Source organism: Anopheles coluzzii, chromosome 2 (genome assembly GCF_943734685.1).
Source record: "Anopheles coluzzii chromosome 2, AcolN3, whole genome shotgun sequence".
In the NCBI taxonomy this organism is placed as follows: Eukaryota; Metazoa; Arthropoda; class Insecta; order Diptera; family Culicidae; genus Anopheles; species Anopheles coluzzii.
The window spans coordinates 124,730,890-124,747,045 of NC_064670.1; the positions used below are offsets into that span (position 1 = coordinate 124,730,890).

The window sequence follows — 16,156 nt, forward strand, 5'->3', positions numbered from 1 at the left end:
TGTGCGTGGAGATTTACTCCATCTTTTGTTCATTTCCGTAAAACAACCCACTGACGACGAAGAAGCAATTCTTTCCTTCATTTTCCTCTCGTTGGACGAGGAATTTAATGTTTTTTTTGCACATTTTGGTGCTTCTTTCTCACACACGCACGGGGTTTCGGCAGCTTGCGAGAAAGGAAGAAATATTGGAATGTCTTGGCGCGTTTCAAAATCTCCGCAGCTCCAACATTGTCCGTGACCCTTTCCTTTTAAACGAATGGGTGCGTGTTTGAGGGGGAAGGAAAGCAAGGCAGCAGGAAGAAGGGGGGAAGCATCATTACGAAACGACATACATACACGCACGACAAACCACCTATTCCAAGCTAACAAGCAACAGATCGGCAGGCCGGCTTAAAGGGGGGGAAGATTGACGATGTAAACCATCCCAGGCCAAGCAATGATAATGGGATGCCCTGAAGAAGATTTCGACTCGCAGCGGATTAACATATTGTGCGTTGTTTTAATGTTGCAAAGTTTGTGTCCCTGTGTCCGTGTGTGTAGGTTGTCCCCGCGAAAGGAAAGCGAATCGTCTCCCCGGACCCCATTAGCGAACAGCAAAAAACGAACCAAAAAAAAACTGGCCATCCTCCATGAACCCCCCAACTTCCAAAAAAATGTGAAGTTTTGCTGTGTAGATAAAACCTGTCCCAATATCCACGCGATAGGCAGGCGCGCGCCCGTTGTGTGAAGGTTTACTTTCACGTCCTTTCGAAAAGTTGGAACCGATTCCGGGCGCGGGCAGATTTTGTGCCCGAATCCACTCCATCTTGTGCGATCGGGTTCTTTTCGAACTTCTCTCTCCGGTGTGGTTAAGTAAAAGTGAAATTGAATCGATCCTTCCTGGTCCTTGCTTTGGGGGCGAGTGAACTGGAGTGAATACACGACCAACGGACCAACGCGGCCTGTGACATGCCGTGCACACGACACACAAGACCTTCAGTTGGTTTAGGTTGGACGAACTCCGCTGGTACAAGAGACAGCTTCGTTACGGAAAACTAGTAATACAAGTCAAGTGTTTGCCGGTTCTTGTTTCTGGAGTGCAGATCAGATTACAAGAGGAGCGGTGGTACACATGATTGCCCAGAACGTCCTATACGTTTGTGTGTGTGTTTGCGTTTGCTGTAGTACTGTTTATCGTATCGCCCCCCTTCTGAGGAACCGCCGCACCAACGTCCAAGGGCCTCGCGTCTGGCGTGTATATCGTAAGATCTCTGTTATCCCCCGGAGCGTCGTCGTCGTGCCACCACGGACAGCGGCTGATACGGCCGACGGACGGTGGAGAAGCATCGTATATCAAATTCACTAGAACGAAAGTGCTCTCCCTTGGTGAGATATACATTCCCGTGGTGCTACTGCTGTTGATGTTGATTTTCCCTCTTCACGGAAGGGGGGCCAAGGGAAAAGCAAATATCATGCCGGGGGCGCGTGCGCGCCCGAGCACTGTCTTTGGGGAGGGTGTTGTTTGAAGCGTGTTGCTTTCTTTTGAAATCTCCTGGTGTGACAAATTACAAGATCATCATCATTACAGGCTCATTATGATCGCACACTGCGCATTGTTTTGTAATTGATGTTGTGCCATTATTTGTACGGCTGAATGATTATTGTTGTACTCTCTGTTTGCTGCTAGAAGAGTCTTTTTTCTGCCAATCGGTGGTTTGTTGTTGACTGTTGCAAACGGTCAAAACTACAACTAGGACACAAAAAAGGGAGCGTTTGTTGATGTTCTTTTGGAGCTACAGAGGTTCTAATGTGACCTCAAGTCCTTCAAACTCTTTATGTGCACTGTGTCACAAAAACCAGGTTTAAACTGTTGTTTGGCGCCATTCATCCGCGAATTTTGAAGGTACTGGAAGTGTCCAAAAGAGAACGCGATCATGCTCCAAGAGCAAACTCAGGCACCGGAGAAGCGAGAGATGCGCGTATACGTTGTTTACTGCTGCGAGCACCGGACAATACTTTTGATTCTGAGCACATTCTGAGGCCTGATGGCGTAGGATGAGGGACCTCATGGCGCACGCCAAGGGAGCAGGAGGAGGGGGGAGTCCGGTGTGGGTTGTACCGTGCCCGCTATGACATCATTGATCTGTGTTCGATCGTGCAAAGAGGAAACAGAGAACGAGCAGCCGGTTCACATTGATCAAGTAGCCATGGAGAATTGGGTTTGGCGTTGCTGTGCGTATGAGCGAAAGAGACGCTCTATGTGTGAGAGAGAGTGATGAAGAAAGAGAGAACAACTGAGAGTTGAACACACGCGTTCGGGTTCGGTCAGTTGTGTGGCGTTTGATTTCGCGCACGCGTTAGTAATCGCGCCGTAGTAGAAATGTGCTTCGGAGATACCAACATAAACCCGGACGTGTGCTGCTGGGCTTCCTAAAGTGTGTTTGTGTGCGGTGTGAGATCAGTCCGTTGTGCGAATCGTGAGTGTTTGGCCGGGGTGAGAAAAGCCCTGAGCTCTGTGAGTAAGCGGCAGCGCAGGCATCAATGAAACACGATTACAACAAAACACAAACTTTGCGTATCGCGTTTGCGCCTGCCGAATCAACCCGGTACGGATTGGACGGAATCGAATCAACATCTAATGCTTCACCAACACTTTGTGGTGGTGGTGTTGTGTTGGTGCTGTGAATGTGTACGCACGCGCAACAAGATAGTAAGTTCGGCGCCTTGCGCGAGTGCGCTCTCTCTTTCTCTCTCTCTCTCTCTATCGCGCTAATCTCAAGACGCTTTGTGTGTTGTGTCGGGGGGTCGTCTCTTACTTACCCTAGGGGGTCGAATCGCAGCAATCGGCGAGCATGCATCGGGGAGGATTGCGTTTGTGTATCGGTCATTTTTTATCATCCCCTCTCTCTCTCTCTCTGTCTCTCGCTCGCTTTCCGTGCCCACATCTCTGCATCCCAGCAGCATCACGTCACAGTGAAGACGAGGCGGCTTCGTCCGGTTTTTGGTGCGTACGCGGCGACACGGCGCCCCACAACAGCAGTAGCCGCACGCGGCGAATCGGTCATCATTGGCGTTTGTAGCCGCCGATACACACAGCGAGAGTGGCAAGCTCGCTCATTAGGTTTGATGATGAAGCGCAACTTGGATGGACGGTTGGATTTGGGGTTTTTTTTGTGTGTTGTTGGCCGAGGACGATCTTTAATGTTTTTTTTAAGCTCCATCCAAGGAGCATGGACGGACTTCTATTTATCTTGTTTTACGATAATTTTACGCGATTCGGTAATAAAGAGGGCTTCGGCATAAGTAACGTTCACCCCAATCAGCAGCGTATGGAGGCGAATTGGAAGAACATTATTACCTTTAAGTGCGAATCGTACCCTGCCGCCGGTGCACAATTTGCGTTTTCTTATCCCAACCTCGATTGTGTGGATGGAGATGGGGCTGGCTCTGGTTTGATTGATCAAGATGGAAGCGAATGGAAGCCGTGTGTGAATCTTCTTGGGAAGCCAAAACACTAACCTGCTCCTTCGCCGACCAAAAAGCAAAGAAAAGAAAAAGGAAGAAACAGGTTCAAGGAGACACAACCGCGGTGCGAGTGCGCGCGGTGCATAGAGATCGCTGACATAACGTTTTCAACGTGTCGACCTTTTCCGTTCGCATCGAATTTCGATGGACGCATGTCCAAACGACCATCAACGCTTTGGATAAAGCTTGCATTTTGAGTCCGCTCGGAAAGGGGGGGGAGTTTTATCTTTGTGTGCCATTTTTTTTTGTTTTTTAGTTGTTCAATTTGCTTCTCTTTCTCTCGTTTGATGGGCAATATTTCGACAGCTAAGCAAAATGGTAAAAAAAACACACACACAGAGCAGCAGCAACGGGGAACGAACTGAAATGATCGTTTTTCGGATGACAAAATTGCATCACAATATACAAACGGTTGGTGTTTATTTTTTTAATGGCTAAGTTGAGTGTACCGTCAGTACCCTTAGGGGGTAATTGCAGTTAATTTTTTACTCATTTCGGGGAAAAAAGCTGTAGAGATAACGATCCTCACCCACTTATTCCTCCCCTGCCTTGTAGGTGCGCATCCAGCGTAGGAATCCAGCAACATTGTGGGAAAGTAATTATCGTGTTGCAAAATGGTGTAAAATAGATGTTGAGCTTAAAGCGTATGTGTGTGTGTGTGTGCTGTGTGGTAAAAACGGCTATTAAACTAGGTAATTTATTAAAAAGTTGTTAAGAAAGTGTACATGAACAGTCAGAACGGCTTTTGTCGGCTTACATTGTGGTGTGGCGGGAATGTAATGACTAAAATTTCCCTACATCATACGATTTTGTGCATCAAGGTTGTTGATTTTTCGATTGAACAGCGATAAAACCCGTTTATCAACACCAACAACAACAACACACGTGGCAGAGACAGCTGTTTGGCAATTTGCAAAATTCTAATTGGAAAAAAGAGAAGAAAAAAGCATCTAAATTCGTTCGCTTGTTAACTTTGATGAATATTTTTCCTTTCAAAAATTGTCATCCTTCTCTCCTTCCCCCTTTTTCCCCCGAATGTATACAATCATGCGAACAACATTTTCCAATCGAAGCAATCGTTCGAACATTCGGTGACGCACACACACACTCAACGACGACGACGACGACTCACGGTGCCAAACGCGGCGTGAGAGGGATTGTAATTTGCTAATTGGGACCGTTTTCGCTGCCAGGTGCCATGGGAGAAAGGAAAACATCTCGAACCGTCGCTGGGAAAACTTTTTGCTTTTGCTTGAGAAGCCGGGAGCTGGGGGGGGGGACTGAATCATTACCAAGGTCATTAACGATTACCAAGCGGCGGCGGTGGCGGCGATGGTGGTGGGGCTGCTCGAAGATCGAGAACCATCCGGGTAGCGCCGGGTATTCGGCTTGGTTTATCTTGTTCGCCTGGCGTGGCATATTGGCTTCCGGGAAAAACAACATGCCCGCTCTCTGCCTCCGCTCTTATCGCTCCTCCCCAATTCATGGTTCTTCTTGCACGAGGAGGGATTAGCTCTACCACGCGGAGCAGCGTTTGCTGCTCATCGCTCTCTGAAGTAGATTAAATATAATCACTATTAGCTAGATTGAAACACCATCGAACACATCCATCGCGCGGAATATGGTGTGCTCTTCGTGTTCACCGGTCGTCGGTTCGAATTAACATTTTGCCGTTGGGTGTGCAAAAGCGCCAAAACTTGGCTAGCTAGCGCCCCGTAATTCGACTCTCCCACCGGTGGGTACACAGAGAGTTCGCTAAAAAACATCCATCTCGACGATACAAGAGGGACGGGTAGGTATACTGGCAACCTCCACCGGATGTCTGCAGGACATTCGTGGAATGGTTCTGCGAATGTTATTTCCAGCTGAGTGGCTTTCGTTACACCGGGCGTTAATTTCGACGCACCAAACCCTTGGCAGAAGAGACACAACAAGGATGAAGTGTCCGTCGGGCGTCGGGTCATCGGGGGGAATCGTTCGCAGAAAACAAAACAAAGGTCACAGCGCACAGGGAGAGTAGCTAGTTGGTGAGATTTAATCTTATTTGTCGCACAGAGAAAGGGAAGGTAAACGCAGAATTTATTAGATTTTCTGCTGTACAAAGTGGCTCTTTGTACTACATTTTGTAAGGCACAAAAAAGCGTTAAAACTCCCTTTGACCCGAACAGATGTTTTCCATTGAAACGCCTGGACACAGCCCCCCTGTGCACCTTTTCGCGCACTACTGGTTTGTCGTCATTTGCCGGTCGGCCGGGGGGACAATCGCGATCGCGTTCAACGGTCAGTGTTTTGGGTTCAGTAGTATGTCCGTGCTTATCGGTTTTGTCCCGTCGTCCGCCACGAATTGAACTCACCCCGCTTATCGGAAGGGCAGTTTATCACTCCGTTCCGAGGCTTATCTATCGCACTCTTCCCCTCTTTGGCGAGGAAACGAAGCCGCGAATAAATAAATAATAAATAATCCTCAAACCGCGTTCGCGTTCGTTCGGTCGCATCGAATGATGATGATGATCGGTCCCGGTCGTTCAATGTAACCGTTTCATGTGTTAGAAGTTCCCTACCTCCCTTCCCCTCCTCCAGTTCTGTCACACGTAGACCTTGATCTTTGGTGACAAAGCTTGGCGATGGTTCCAGCCAGCGCCAACCCCCCTCCCCGAGCAATGTCGTGGACGAATAATGTGTGAGATTGTTTTGTTGTGCAAATGGGAAGCGGCGGCTGAAGTAATGCTCTCTGTGTGGGGCCTATGTTATGCTATGGTTTTGGCTTTTCCTCCCCCCAACGGGATGGGATGTGTTACGCGCGATGTACGATTGGAACCAGATTGAATCGGATACAGTTAAGTCGCAATGGTTTGTTGGGGCGGGTAGGCAGAGACAGACGGTCGCGGTATGGTATCTTATCACAGCGATTTCACGCCATGCCGATCGTCGCGAGGGCAACGAATTTTACGCCAATCGGTCACTTCAATCCGCGTCCCATTGAGAACCGTGCCTCTGACGCCTTCCTCCTGCTCCTCCCTATCTCTCTCTCTCCCCCTTTTTTAGAGTGTTAAATAATCGATGTCATATAGAGACGTTTGACCGGCGTGTGTTGTGTTTGATTGCCGCGGCGCGGTACTACATCTATGACCCGGCCACGCTGGACGGCTGTGTCTGCTGTGTGTTGGCTGTGTTTGAGAAGCTGGCGCACGTTTGTAGAAGTCGAAAATGTGGACGGTCGATTGATAATAGCGGGCACACAGCACGACGAAGAGGCGAAATGTTGAAGGAAGACTCGCAACATTGTTGTAATCTATAAGGCCAAGGAATGCGAGCATGCGAGAGCTCTCTCTATCTCTCTTTTTCGGTGTTTTCGTGTTGTATGCTTGCCTTTAACACCATTTGCTCTCACTCTATCTAAAGATTTGCATATCAGAAGTTCCTTCATACGTGTATAGGAAGGTCTAGTTTTAGTCTACATTTAAGTAGATTAAGAAAGTATGTGTGTGTGATTGGTCGATCTTGTAATTCGAATGGATTGGCTAATAATTTGATAAATTAGATTATCCTTTTCCGTAGACCATATCAGCAATGATTCACACAACTTCGGTGCGTCACTCTGTTGCCGGATCATCCATCAGCTCAGATTAATTTCCCGATTGCGAGTGTCAGTGTGTGTGTGTGCGCAAAAAGAAAAGCAAAAAATCCGCGCCAAAAGTCAGTCAGCTTTTGCACAAACGTCAAAACGGGTTTCTCCATCAATCTACTCTCAATTGCGCCTGGCTATTGAGCGGGTCTATCGGTCAAGAGGAAGGCGCATCAGCAGCAATATCATTCCTTCCAGCACACATGACCCCACTGTTGGAACGGAACGTACGGATTTCCGCCTACAACGGTAGGCTCTCACCTAACGGTAATTGAACTTTGACGCAAGTTTCGGGCCCGTCTTCCATTCCCCGTGCACTTCGACTTCGACCTCGGCATTCCGGTTCATTGAAAATTTATTTGGGAAAACTTGCTCCCGCGGCGGCACAGCCCACTGACGTCACACGCCCCAGCAGCAGCAGCCGCTCGGCGCGCCCAGCGAGTTGAGATTGTGTGTTTGGAAGAAGTTTGGAAGTGTTGCTCAATACGGCAAAAGTTGAGTGTTGCTGCTGCCATGCCCGTGGTTAGAAAAGCCTTTCTCTTGAAGGTTGCTCCTCTCATGCGCTTCCCTTCTTTTCACCTTTCCTCTGATTGGTGGTGGTGTGTTTGCACGTGTGTGTTCGGAGGAAAGATCGGAAAAGAAATGTTCATTGCGCACAAAATTGGCATGCTTGTGGGGGGTTTTTGGTCAGTTGTGTCCATCGCTCATTCGACATTACCAAAAAAAAAAGAAGATAGGAAACGAAAAACAAGTCACTACATCGCAAAAATCCATCGGTCTAATGCGTTGATGCTACCTCTCACGGGAATAAGATTTCTTGCGGTGGAAAGGGAAATTATAGACCGAAGACGCACCAGTGCCAGTGCCACCGAGAGTGGAGAAAGGAAAAGGAAGAACAATTTACCGCCATTATTTGGCGTTGATTTATTTTCCCTCCCCCTCCTACTCCTTCTACCTAGATCATCGATTAGCTATATATGTGTTTGATCTTGCTGTGATGTGTCTCCTTCGGGGAAATGGGATCGTGGAAAAGGTACACACAAACACACAAAAAAACGAAAGAAGAAAGGTGAAAATATGGTGCAAACTGTCTAAAACGGAGATACCTTTTTTGATCATTTAGTGTGTGTGTGTGTCGTGTTTTTGTGGCAGGAAAAACGTGACACTGAGCGAATTCAGCGAATAACCGCTCTTCGTTTAGCCGTGTTTTGGGACAGCCGGTTTTTCTTCCCTTTTCCACCCCCATCATCACAATCTTTCCACCCACCCATTTCTGGCAAATTGAGTGAACCTAATTGAGACGATCATTGTCGCGTGTGTTTGTGTGTGTGTGTGCTTGCGACGTTTTAGATAGACTATCAAATCTCACCTTCAGCCAGCAACGCGGGACGCACGTTGGGATTGAAGAGGGAGGGTTACATTTTTTGTTATAAAACAATATTATATTCTCATCCCAGATTGTGCGTGTTTTCCAAGCACTCTCTAAAAGCACGCCTTCCAGGAACCGGGTTGGTATTGATGTATTTTCTGTTTTCTGCGACCCCCAACAAGAACAACAAGCAAAAAAAGGTGTACCGAAAAACATCTGGTAAATAAATGCAAAACATAAAAAAAAGAATGCAACAGTTTATTTGTGTTCGCATTTGAAGCGCTTGCCTTGCCGGGGATGCTGCGAGAAGAGGTCTCTCCAGAGCCTAGAAACATTAAAGCAAACGCAGCAAGCTGCTTGTGTGCGCCTGTGCGCCGACGGAAATGGGAAAAGACCGACGGGTGTCTCGAACAAGCGGCTGCCATGGAGACGCGCTTTTGAGTGTGGTATGCCTAGATTGTTCGTTTGTGCCCCGCTCTCGGGGGAGGGAGTGTGGAGCTTATTCTCCCCGTGGATGGAAGAATGAAGATAATACAGGTGCCAAAGATGGGCGCATTTACGCGTAGCTACATTTTCTTTTTCCGAACCGAACAGGGGCGCGTTTTTTGCACTGGTAAAGGTAAAAATAATTTCCATTTTCAAACCCATCCCCTTTCTCCTTCCCCATCGTGCTGGGGTTGCTGGGGACAACGCGGGTAAAACGCCAACGCAAACGCTACATCAATACGCATGACATTTATCTCCGCCGAGCGTCGTCGGCGCGCAGCGTTCGTCGTCCTTTTTCATCAAATCTGATCGCTCCGTCGTGTTCGTTCCGTGGTGAGAAGAAGGGGGGGGGGGGGGGCAGGGTTTTCTCCGAGGTCTTTGAATTCCTACAGAATGGGTTGAAGGATTGTGGTGCTCTACACCACCATGGTGGTATGCTGCCTGAACGGATGTAAAACTTTAGAAAGCTTCCTCCCGGTTTGATGGGTTTGGTCGCACTAACCTCCCTCATGCTACCGAAAACCGGCCCTTTTTTGTACCGGAAGCTGTTCCCAAAGTGAGAGAGGAAGGACGGTGGTTTCCGCCATTTCCACATCCTTATGATATGTACTTTTTTCCCTTCGTTCGTTCGCTGTTGATTGAGCCATTATTTCCAAATCGTTGGTGTCTTCTTCTTGTTTGCTATCGGAAATGATCCGAGTGATGCGAGTTCCGAATGGTATTTGGTGCTGCTTTTTTCCTGTTTTTTGGTTGCTCATGTTGATGGGTAAACAATCGACAACACCCAGGTGCGTGTGTGTGTGTCCTTTCCCGATGTATCTGCCCTGGTGCCTGGGCTGGAGGATGGAGCGTTTTTGTGCGAAAATTCGAAACCCGCATCGGTGGCGTTCTTCGACAGTTTCCAGGAATTGGATCGGGCGATGATGATGATGCTGATGATGGTACGATAAGGATAGGATCCATCGTCCCAAAAGCGTGCGTGTCTTTGCAGCACAAATAAAATGAACGCTTAGAGCGGGAGCAAAAAAGGAAGAAGGAGAACAAAACACTTCGAACGTGACTATAGCCCTCCAGCCCTCCCCCCTTATCATCATGGTTCGGGAGGAGTGACATTGATCGAAGCACCTGGAGGATGCTGACATGATGGTACACAATGAAGCGTAGTTCCCGGAAATGATGATTTCCACCTGTTGTCGGTGGTGCGAGCTCACAGCTGAAGTCGAGCGAATTGGTGTGACTAGACACGCAAACGAACACACACCGGGACATGCCGTTGTTTGAGTTACCATTCCCATTGGCAACCGTCCCCTTGGCGCATGGCATGGTGATAGATTCGAGGGGGGAGATGCTTTGGTACTGCTGCATTTAAGCTTCCATATCTGCGAATGTTCCATGCCAGCGAAATCGGAGAATGCCAAGCTCGTCGTCCCCGCGAACTCTCTCTCTGCCGGCGTTCACCATCCTCCCTTAGAAAGCTTAGAATAGATCCCGGGAGCAAAGCTCGAGACCAAGCGAGCAGCTTCATGGCGCGACGGCAAGGCAGAGGGGAAGCATCGAAGGATGGCATTTGATACGAAACACAAAATTAATAGCCAAGAGCCATGATCCGAGCGGCCAGGATCCTTTGCTCGCATGGTAGGACGGAAGGATGCTGGAGGAGGATGCTCATTGAATCCCGTTGCCTCCTCGCCCTTCCTCCCTCGGATAGATTATCCTTGCGCAGGAGTGCGCTGGTGGGTGGTTTATTACCTTCATCAAGTGCGCTGGTACGAAACGTTAGATGACTTATTAAAGCAGCATTCGGAGGAAAAGCGAAACAACAGGCTATTGTAGTTTATTCTGGAATGAAGCTTCCAAGACAAAAACACTTGAGCAAAGCTAACGAGTGCAGTCTACTTCAAGATTATAAGAGTTAATTGTTGGAAGACGTTGAGGATAGAGCTATGGCCCGGTATTCGTAAACGAAGAATGATCTCTACGGAAGGTTGTCATCCCACTGCTAACGCTGAAGCCAGCAGAATTAGGTTTCGATTGGATCTCAAGGCCGTCGATCGTGGTGGAGTTTTGTGCCCGATAAGCGCAACCACCAACCAGTTTGATGCGCAACGTTGGAAAAACCCAAACGGCGGGCCTCTCTTTGGCAGGTTTGTGCTCTTTCGCGCGCTATTCGGTTCAAGGTTGCGACATCTACCCGAACCGATCTACTGATGTGGTATTCGAAAGATGACCACAAAGCTTGCTTCTTCTCCTTCGTGTTCGCTGACCGTATGACCTTTTTTTGGGTGCTGCTCTCAATCCCGTTTCCCCAGTTAGAAAACGGTCTTCCGCACCTGGCGACCTGCCTCCGTTCGTTCTTCCTTGCCGACAAGACCAGTTTTGGTATGGAAAATGATGTGATGAAATTATTATACTGTAAAGCTTCTACGCGTCTCTTCTGAAATCACTTGACTCGTTTGCATTTAATTTGAAGTACGCAACAAAGTTTGCCGATTGAGATCTGATATCGAAGCTTCTTGATCTTTGTATGGATTTCTAACATTCGCGATTGTTTGATAATAGTCTTCCGTAGCATTACGCCAAATAAAAGGGTTTTTTGCAAAATTTTGGAACAGAATTGAATATCTTCCCCCAAGACAAAGTTAAGGTCAAACCACTTCTCACACGAAATCATGATGGTGGTGGTGGTGGGGAAAGGAAAACGAGTCAAAAAGGAACTTGATGGACCGAACAGGTCAGATCGTTAAATACAGGTTAAGTTTTTTTTCTCTTCGCACCTTGCGATCGACTGGCAGTGTGAAGTGATAGTCAACCCGGCGAGGTCGCCGTGGATAGATGGGGTTGACCATTCTACCCCAATTTTTCGCTCAAGACACCACTACCGGTTTGAGGATGGAAGAATGGACGGGAAGAAACCTGACCTATTGCCAAAATGATTTGCTAGTTTCGTGCGTCTTTAATCTTGCTCTCTCAAGAGAGCTTGTTGGCCTACCCGAACTCTACTAACGTGTGCGTAAGCGTGGGTTTGTGGTGCTTGCCGGTTGTTGCTTCCTTCTTCACAGTGAAACGGAGATCATTCGCGCCGAAGATGGTTACCGACGCGTTTGTGATGTGTGATGGCGATGAGTTTCGAAGTCGCGATAAGGAAATGGCGATACATCGTGCGCATGACATTCAAAAGAGCATGCCAACGCCGGGTCTGCATGCGTGTTGTTGATTGGCGATCTCTCATGTGATCGTTCTTTTAAGGGCTCAATCTCAAGAGGCTGTTCCAGGATCATGGCTAGGTGATTCGTACCGTCGCTTGGAGACGCGTTTGATGTGCTCCCATTAATTAGTGTCACCAGTCATGCGCTTGAAGGGGTTGTCTGTGCGTGTGTGCGTGTACGAGTTCCTAATGGCACAAACATGTACCTCTTCGTACCGGGGTATCGGTGATGGACGGGTGATGTCGCAGGCTGTGTAGGGTTCGGGACGTGATCTAGGCGACGCGTTTATTGCGCATTGCGCCATCATCATGCCAACAATCCTGAGCGCAAACGAAATACTAACGTTGTAGTGGTGTGTTTAGCCAAAGGCAGACACTAATATATGCTCTGCTGTCTAAATCCTCAACAACTCTTGCCTTTGGGCGGTATATGAGTATGACATGAAGTTACTGTGTCGTTAAGAAATTGAGAAACTCACTAATCCTATGTTCTTTTCTCCAATTTCAGGACTTTTTTGGAAAATGATGCACTGGACTCTTCAAAGTTTGAGATAAGTGAGGTAAGTTTGAAGTCTTTTCTCGGTTCTATACCTAAAATCGGTTGTTTTGAAAAGCTCTTGATGTGTTGGGTATCCTATCATCAGGGATGTATTGATGATGGCTATTGTCTAACACATCCAAGTCCGTTGGTGCATTGGATCAAGCTCTTGTCAAGCTCTGCGATCCTGGTGTAAGTGTTGTCGACACGGCTGCTACTCTCGCAACGTGGAATGTGACATGCGCACTGACTCTCGGCAACATTTGGCGCGTTTGCAGTGTGCTTCCACGTAGACTGGCTACACGGCGTGGCGAGATCATTCATTTGCCACGATCTTTCGCACTCGTGGAACCCGATCGCAGGGATACGAATCACGGGACGTTTGTGGGCATGAAAAATCCGTTTGGCAGCCGTTCAAATTGTTGCTCGATATGGTGAACACGGGCGGATATGGGTTTGATTATCCCCGTCTTACCCAAAGGGCTGAAATGAAGCTTCCAAGCGAACCAACCTCTAATACACACTCTGCTCAACTCTTGTATGCTTTCTAGTACAGTTCTTAGTTGTGAGCACTTCCTTGTGTGTGTGCTGCTTAGTTTTTCCGCTCTGCTTGTTGTTGCATGGGAAAATCCGTGGCCCGCGGACGGAGACCGGTGTCTCTCTCTCTCTCCCTTACGCGTGTGTGTGTTTGTGTGTTTTTTGGGGAGGTGAACCTGCGCCACCGGTGGAGGTATCCAACGGTGTGTGTGTGTGTGTGTGCCGAACCCGAGCGGCCGAACCTCAACCAGCGTAGACGAAGCTGTGGCCACATATTCTATTAATAGCGGTGGAAAATCGAACGGAAAATCAGTACCAAACCCGACCCGCACGTTGTCGTGTCGTCGTCTTCGTCGTCGTCGTCATCATCGTCATCAGCCGGGGGGCGGACGATCGTTGAGAAACGTGGTGGATTAGTGCGCTGTGAGCCGTTGTTACCAAGGGAGAAGGAGGAGCAGGAGGATCAGAAGAAGGACAAACAAGGAGAAAACAGTTGAAGTGTACGATTGCGCCGAGGTGTAAAAGGACGCAAAAGAGGGTGGCGGTTTAGTGCTGCGCAAACGATCGCAATCTAGGCGCAGCTGCTGCGCAAGTCTTGGGCAGTGTAATGTGTGTAAGGCAGAAGTAATGCCAAATGGCAAATGGTTAATGTGAAAGAAGAAAACATGCACGGTTAGAAAGAGACTAAAGGCGGAGGGGTAAGAGGAGAGGAGAACAAAAAAACAGGATATACCGACGACGATCACGACTTACCACCGTGAGGGTGCGCGGAAAGGTGAGTTTCTGTGTGTGTGTTTTTTTTTGTTCTCTCGATGGTTAGCATTATTGAGTGTATTTACGAGAACAAATGGAAAACATTTCCCTGTGTTCCTAGTCGAAAACTCAAGGGAACTGGAGCGCTCCGGTGCGGGCTCGAGAAGTATAAGTCACTTTATTTCCCCCAGTACATTACGGTGACTCATTAAGTGTTGCATTTCAACTCTCGAAAATGCATTCGCTGTATACGGTTTAATCCCCAACAGGGAAACACCTCTCACCCTCTTCCTCTCTCGGGACAGCAGCATCCGATCGTCATTTCTCACTCCAACCGTGTGTGTGTCTGTGTGAGGATGTTTTTCCCTTTTTTTCTCTCGGTTGATGTTTCATCACGGCAGCTGGATCTCGCATGCGCAATGCGGCTGTCTCGGGGCCTGATCAGGCAGACGATCCTCGGTTTTCTTCTCCCGCTTTTTCCTTCACCCTCATCCCATTGCTAATGTGTATCTAGGTGGAATTGAGTGTGAAATGGATCAACTTTCTCGTTCAGCCCTCCAGCCGTGTTACGTGCACAGCCATCATCTTCCACGGCGGCTGAGGTGGTGCGTGCCTCAGAGCAAAAACTGTCGCGATCGGGCCTGCCGGGTGGAAGAGTTTCTTATTATTCTCCGCTGGCTCGCTGGCAGCTGTCCGGAAGGTTCGGACATATTTTCGCTTTTGCGCCACACGTCCGTCTTGCTGTGCGTTGCCAGTGTGCCCAAGAAACAGTCGCAACAGTCACCACTTAACAATGTTGGGTTCTTGTTGAGATGTTAAGAACATTCTACACTTTGTTTTGGAAATTTAATGATCTTTTTTGCAACAACATCTGTCGTTATTATTATTATTAAAAAAGTATATTGAAGATACTATTCGATTATAATGATGATTATTCGAACGGGTGTTGGGGTCTAATATCTCCTGCTGGGGTTGTGAAATTGACACAAAACATAATCTATTCGACCTCAAAAAACACGACCAGAGTCCACCGGGCGAGCGGGGACCGCCCAAACCCTGTGTTCCCTTGTGTCCGTGCTGGTGTCTGTGTGTTTGATGGCGCTGGTCTAACCATCCGTCCTTCGGCATCTGCGCATCTCCCGTGCTTGTATGAAGAAGAACACGAAGAAGAAGAAGAAGAAGAGCATCAACAACAGCAAAAAGCCAGAACATAGAGACGCACAAACACAGGGACCGCACACAGGCCCCGCACACTAGGTGCGCATATTTTCCCAAATCTTTCCATTAGGCAGGCCCGAGAGAAGAGGGAAGACGACCAACAGGGGTGGGGGGAATTAAAAGACACTCTTCCGAGGCGCACGCGCGCGCCGTCTCTCCTAAATCAAAGTGGCGTTGGTTGAGCGCGCGAGCCCGGGGGTTTGGGCCCCGAGAGGATTATCGCGGGACCGTGTGCGCGGACCGCATCAGTTTTCGGTGCGTGTGCGCGGCGTACCCCCACCTCCCCAACCCACAGTAGCAGCAGCCGTCGGTAAATCATTAGAGTTAAGCTATGTCGGCTGCGCGAGACGATCAGATATGAAGGGGGATAAGACGACGACGACGACGACGAACGGCGAGGATCAGTTCATTAACGCATACAAGCTGCATTCGTTCTGCTGGGCTGGGAAAACGCATCCGTGGTAGAACGTCCGCTGCGTCGCTCTCTCTCTCTCTCACTCTCTCGCAGGAGGCACCCTCTGGCAGCAGAGGCCGGCCGTCCATTTCGATTTGTCGGCATGCGTTTGGGTTTTCCCCTCGGTTCGGTGTGAGTTATTCTTCCTCTTGGAGTGTGTTCCTCCCCATTTCCCATCGCTTTCCACCAAGTTCCGGCCCAACGGGGGAGAAGACGAAGTAGTAGGGTGTGTGTACCTGGTTTAGGTTTCAAGATGTGTGCGCTGGCGTTTTCGGCGTTTGCTCTTTTAATGAGCAAAGTGGAAGGAAGAGAGAGCGATAGAGAGGGAGTGCTGTATCTGTTCCGTAGAGGGCTTTACCTCTTGACTCTTTTTACTCCGATTGCTGATTGCTACAGGAAGGGCGAACAAATGGTAGGGGCGCGACGAACAAGGAGGGGTTAGCAAATGTCTCGAACTTCTCGAGATC

General features: G+C 48.6%; 1 protein-coding gene across 10 annotated transcripts in view; it reads left to right on the top strand.

Annotated features, from left to right (window-relative positions):
• LOC120952937 (myocyte-specific enhancer factor 2) overlaps nt 1–16,156 on the top strand; it is a 52,811-nt gene that overhangs the window by 5,183 nt on the left and 31,472 nt on the right. For 8 of the 10 annotated variants that reach the window (XM_049607572.1, XM_049607567.1, XM_040372538.2 and 5 more), the window contains exon 2: nt 12,698–12,749. The gene's annotated coding sequence lies outside the window, so the exon portion shown is untranslated. Of the gene's footprint in view, nt 1–2,300; nt 2,690–12,697; nt 12,750–13,434; nt 14,040–16,156 lie in introns of those variants that run through there. The other 2 variants (XM_049607566.1, XM_049607564.1) reach the window with 2 other exon arrangements.